Source organism: Centroberyx gerrardi, chromosome 16, assembly GCF_048128805.1.
Source record: "Centroberyx gerrardi isolate f3 chromosome 16, fCenGer3.hap1.cur.20231027, whole genome shotgun sequence".
Classification (NCBI taxonomy): Eukaryota; Metazoa; Chordata; class Actinopteri; order Beryciformes; family Berycidae; genus Centroberyx; species Centroberyx gerrardi.
The window spans coordinates 5,629,691-5,635,768 of record NC_136012.1 but is presented as its reverse complement, the minus strand read 5'-3'; positions in this window follow the sequence as shown (position 1 = coordinate 5,635,768).

Sequence of the window (6,078 nt, the reverse complement as noted above, 5' to 3'; positions counted from 1 at the left end):
AGTTTTCTAAGCACTCGGGCAACAGACACATCTGCACAGTTCTCAAGCAAGTGTGGCACACTTCACGGCCGTAATGCCCAGACTTGAGTTGTCACCACAGCAACTAACCCTTAAAATGTCATAATCGCTATTTTATGCTTCACTAGCCAAATTACCATGGCAAAGAGGGGAAGGACCGTTCTAGCCCTTCAAGTTCTGTGGGGTAAACCTACCTAAACCCAGTTTTAGCCACCGTTTTATTTGCGGGAATAGAGTTTACTCACCGTTTTAGGCTGACTTTTAGGACATGATTTTGTAGTACAGCAAACGGCAAATTAATGTTTTTCTGAAAATATGCTGTGTGTTCATATTGGTCAGTGTTTGCCGTATGATGATCACTGACTGGAGGTCATAGTTTACCCTCCTTTTTATTTACCACTCCATCCTTGGAGAGGACACTTCCTTGGTGTTTCAAGGTAACGTCCTTCATGGTAATCGCCCGAGATGGCAGTCATTCAAATTTAACAGCTGATGAGAAAAGTGATGCAGTATATTTGGAGATCAGATGGTTGTCTCATTAAACCCAGATTACATTTTTTAATATGAATGTTATAGGGAAAATTTAACCCCCACCTCCTGACAAAGTCAAGGTTCGATTTTGCTGTTAGTATGCTTCTGTCAGTTCCCCACCCTCCCCACCTTGCTACCACAAGACCACTGATGACTGATTCCCAAGAAAAGGCTACCTAGCAACTGACCTAGCAATAAACTGTCATTGTCACATGGGTTTGAATGAGGGAAGGGACTGTTTCCTACTTACATTAGAGTTTCATCATCTGCAACACAGAATAGAACGGTCGGGAAGTTCCTCCTTAGATTAGTGTTTCCCCACTCTGCCTCTTTTGATCACATCCATTGGGAAAGACAGAGACAGATGGAGAGAGAGAGAGAGAGAGAGAGACTATAATTGCAGCATGACAGGTGACGTGGAGAGAGATGCACTCTACATAGATAGATTGGGGGGGCAAAAAATCTTAGGTAAATTTAACAATTTTAAGGTCATTTCCTCTCCAACTTTCAATTAAAATTCCTGCAGGTTAAGTCACACAAATGTCCTACATAGCAAACATCCAAACTATCAAAATATCTAGCAATTGTCCATATTTAATGTATGACTATTAAAACATTGTGAAGTCAAGTCAAGTGAATCCAACTGGGTATATTTGAACAAATCTTTTTTATTGTCAATGTTTAATGTACTTTAACGCAGAAGTGCAGTTTTTAATTTGTAAGAAATAAGTCAGCTAAAACAAAAATATTAGAATCTCTTTCTGAAAAAAAGAAGAACAAAGTGCACATTTTTGTTTTCTCAAGAACAAGACTGGTTCTCTCTTGTGAGTAATAACGCATTCACTCATTAAAAAGATAACTAAAGTGAATATTTTCTGGAGAACTGAGATCCAATAATGATCAAAACAGATCAGTTAAAACAAATGAGGGAATTTCTGTTTTACAGGGTCATTCAAAATGCATGTTAGAACAGAAGTCCCTCTAATCTTTCCCTGTTCCTCCCTTAACTTCTCCCATTCAATGAGAGAAATACGCCTTTTTTTCTCCTGCCAATATTTTGAACCTTGGTATTCTGTATCAACTTTATCAACTTTTCTTATTTCTGAACAAGCCATTCCTTTGTCATCACTCCCTATTCGTCTTTTTCTTTCTCTCTCCTGGTTTCTGTCTGCTTTCTCGCCTCACACAGCACAAAGTGCCTCTGCAGCTACCGCCCTGTCAGACACTTTTTACATTTCTATGTTATACACAGTTTACCCTGTAATTTGTGTACTGTAATGTGAAGTGCTACCCAATTGTCTTGGCAATTTTGGCAATTTTGTAGTTTGTAGATGACTTTCAGATATGTCACATCCATAACACCATTTTTTCCACAAAAAATGTGATAATGAAAGTGCAAGTTTTTCAACTATTCTTTATATATTCAAGCAAGCATCCTTCATATCGTAAATATGAATCTTTCTGTGTTGGACTTGAGTTTGCAAATAGTGTGCATTTTACCAAAAAAGCTTGTCCATTTTGCTTCACATCCAATCAGCCAATAATTTGCCATGTCTCTGCAACATGTTAATGCAGTTTCTTATTTTCTTATTTCTTCTTATTTTCTTATTTTAATGTCTGCACTATCCCTGAGGTTCTGTGAAAACATATGTAAATTGTTTCATTTCTCCTTAAATAGCACATTCTCTGATACATTTTGTTTTTTGGATTTTGCCTCTAAATTTTGTGCTGTTTTTCTATTTCATGGATTTATTTGGAGTATTTGTAGTTAACGTATTTTAAGTATGACAAACCCTCAGTCAAATTTGTTTTAATGCAAATCTAAAAAGAACCTCTTTCAAACTGTACACACCAAGAGTAGTTTAGCAATAAAGAGGAAAACTAGACGTAAAACACAAATAACTGTATTTCTCAGCCGTCCCTCAGTGACATCTAGAGGTAATTATAATTGATGATTGATAATTGCGTGACTTTACTAATTCTCTGTAGCAAAAAATTCAGCAATGGTGGAATTGCGGAAAACTGGGGGGACTAGTTTGTCTACCGCATGTGTATGTGTGTATGTGTGTGTGTGTGTGTGTGTGTGTGTGTGTGTGTCCTACCACGTGTTTGGCCTTGTGTCCCTGACAGCCATTGTCATTGTCGGTCTGTCCACGTCAACTCTGATCCTTTGTGTGTATGTTTGTCCATTGTCTCTATGTGTGTGTGTACTATCCTTTCCTATTGACTAATATAGTGGACACAGACTGACAGGATGATGGCTGGGGAAACAGAACAACACACACAACATAATACACATCCAGGCGATGTGAGCAGACTGGACAGTAGCTAGCAGTGAGATTTGGGCCCAGGACAAACATGATAAGTGATGGATGATTTATACACACACACACACACACACACACACACAAACCACAGCTTCAGAGAAGTTAGAGGGACAGTTTTGATTGCCCACGCACAAGCTTATACTCTCATAGTCACATTATCTCTCTGACACACACATGAAATGGCAGATAACATTAGCATCTAAACCTCAGATGGAAAAGATGAAACATGCCAGCTGTACAGACAGGAGAAATCTCTTTGCTCAGGACAGCCAACTCTTAAAACTGACATGTCATTTTCAATACATTCATGTGCGTACTTGTGTTACTTTCCAACACACCTCGTGCTTCTCATTTGGGTGTTTTGGAGACCTTTTTAAGATCCCAAAATGAACTGGAAAAGACCATCAAAACCAGCAGGTCCAAGAGGACAGACGACTGTGGAGTCAGCATTTTGTTCCACCTAATGTTGTTCCCGCCAGTTGTTCCTTCCATTTATGCGATAGAGGTAATCAATACATCAAGCCGATGTTACCACGATTCGGCCAACTGTTTATGATAGGTAGTGTACCTTCGTGATCAATAACAAATTCAGCTTAAAATCATCTGGTGTGAAATACAAGCTGCATACCTGAAGATTTTTTTAGTTTAGTAGCTGGTGTGTTCTCGCAGGTGTTTGATTGCCACTGTTCACACAGTTTGTGATATTTTTTGGGAAAATGGTAGAAACTCTTTTCTCTTCCTCCTTGCATCCAGCCACAATACACCAGCAATCCATAAATGAAAGAAATAATGTGTAACCCATTTCATAAAAGGGACATGCGAAAACTGTATGGCTTGTTGTGGTACATGTACATGGTACATGTAGGCTCTGTGGGTAAGGCCCTGTGAGCAGGGAAAGTCCAAATGCTCTGCCATTATGAGTCGCATTGGAAATATTGCCTCAGTGGATTACGGTGGCCCTGCGAATTGAGCAAAAGTCTGCAATAGCAGCAGCAAAGATTCCCTTTAAGACCATGTGGTTTGGATACCAGACAGGCAGGCTATAGTCCTTCCTAGCAAGACCGACATCTGGGAAACACTGTCAGAGTTCTGTAGAGTCCTTGTGCCGCCAAAAGGTCAGCTTTTCACCAGTTGAGAAAAACTGTGACCGGAAGGTTGCCAGGTTGAATCCCAGGACCAGCTGGGAAAATCCACGTGGAGAAAGGGAATGAGAATTGCTCTCTACTCAGCAACAACTAGTCTACCATTGATGTGTGCCTCTGGAGAAGAAGACTGTAGTTGTACTGAATGTGTATAGCTGTAAACATACAAAACGATGAAGAAAAAAAAAACATTTTAAAGCTTTAGCTTGATCCCAGGGCTTGAAATTTCTGACATTTGCAGCTGAAAAAAAAAAGAATAGAATTGGTGAAAGAAGTTTTCTGTCAGACACCAACAATAGGTAGTGTCAGAAGGGCCAGCATGCAGACAGACATCCACACTGTTCTCACGCTGACTTCCAAATGGTCAATTATTCAGTGCAGTGTTTATGTCTGTAACCTTTGCCAGGCATAAAACGGACATACATAGCGCTTAATGCAGAGGTCATTCTTTATCTGATATTTTCAAAAGAGAGAGACAGAGAAAGAAAGAGACAGAGGGAGAGCTAGAGAAAGAGAGAGAGAGAGAGAGAGAGAGAGAGAGAGAGAGAGAGAGAGAGAGATGGGCAATGGAAGGGAGAGCCAGTGAGAGACATAAAGAGAAAAAGAGAGTGACAGAGAAACACTGAGAGACAAAGTGAGAGACCTAGGCTGGCTGAAAGCGGCCAGAAATATTATTACAGCGTGTGAACTTGAACATTAAAGCTGTTCACACCTGCGAATGACTAATGCAGAATAATTGCCTGAGTCAAAGTCCAAAGGGACTCAAAGATTTATCCCACTTAACTCAGAAACTGCATTTACACTTTAGCACTTTGTCCTGCAGAAACCTCACATCTCCAACTTCGCCCAAGGACTAAGCCAAAACATTGAGAATTTTCTTTAAATTAAGCAATAACTCACAAGAGGCTGAGGTTTATAGTGATTTTAGAACAATTGAGAGGGGTTATTAAAACCCTCTTAGAACCTCATAAAACGTCTGTAACACAAAAGTTCAAGAAATCTTTCATTGTTCAGTCAATAATAAGGTAATGTTATTTTTCCACCAAACAGTAGCCAAACAAGGTGGTTGTTAAAGGTCCCATATTCTCCACTTTCCAGTGTTATATTTTATGTCTTGAGGTCCATTCAAAGCTGTGTGTGTGGTGTCATGCACCAAAAACACTCTCAATCCATTTTTACACATTCATTTTCCAGCATCTCTCTGAGCCTTACCAAGAACAGGCTGTTTCTGTCGCCGTGTCTTTAAGGCTCATTAATATTAACGACCCTCTGTTCTGATTGGCTAACCATTTCAAGAGTGAAACATGAGATACCGCGGCCCGGCAGCTACAGGTAGGGAAAACTCTCCGGTAATAAACAATGACAACCGCTCAACCGCTTTGAAAAAAACACTTTGTTAGTCTATTATTTCTTACAGAAATGATAATGAGCGAACCTTTGTGACGCCACAAAGTTACGGAAGTCCAAACGGCTCGTTTAGAGGCTTGCTTTTCTAATATGCATTGTGTGGATTTAGTTGGCGACCGTGCATTTTGATACTTCACCATGTTTAGATAGCACATCCAACTCCTTTATAATCAAAGAGGCAAGGGGAATCCTGTTTTACACCATATGGGACCTTTAAGCCACACATAAACACCGATATGAGTGATGATTTTTGGTTAGCGCATTAACATTTAAATGAACTGTTTTGTGGTCATAGGTTCATCTGATATTTTATGACAATTGTGAACATGACTCAAACAAAATTGATGACCGTCTTAAAATTGTCAAAAATACATGGATGTCAGTGGGGGAAAAACAGATTTTCTTACTTCCTACAAAGAGGAATATTTTACAAATAGTAAGGTGAGGACACTAACAATTTAAAATTCCCATCAAACTCTACATAGCTCAGCAAAAGATGAAAAGTTGAGAGTGGGGAAAAAAAAGCTTGAAGGAGAGATACGCATTCCCAGCGTTGTCAGCAAAAAAGACTACAGGTCAAAAGTGTAAACCTAAAGGCTAGTGGCTGTCTGCAGCTTAATGATTAGGGAGGTGAGCTGGCTGGAATCCCTGGA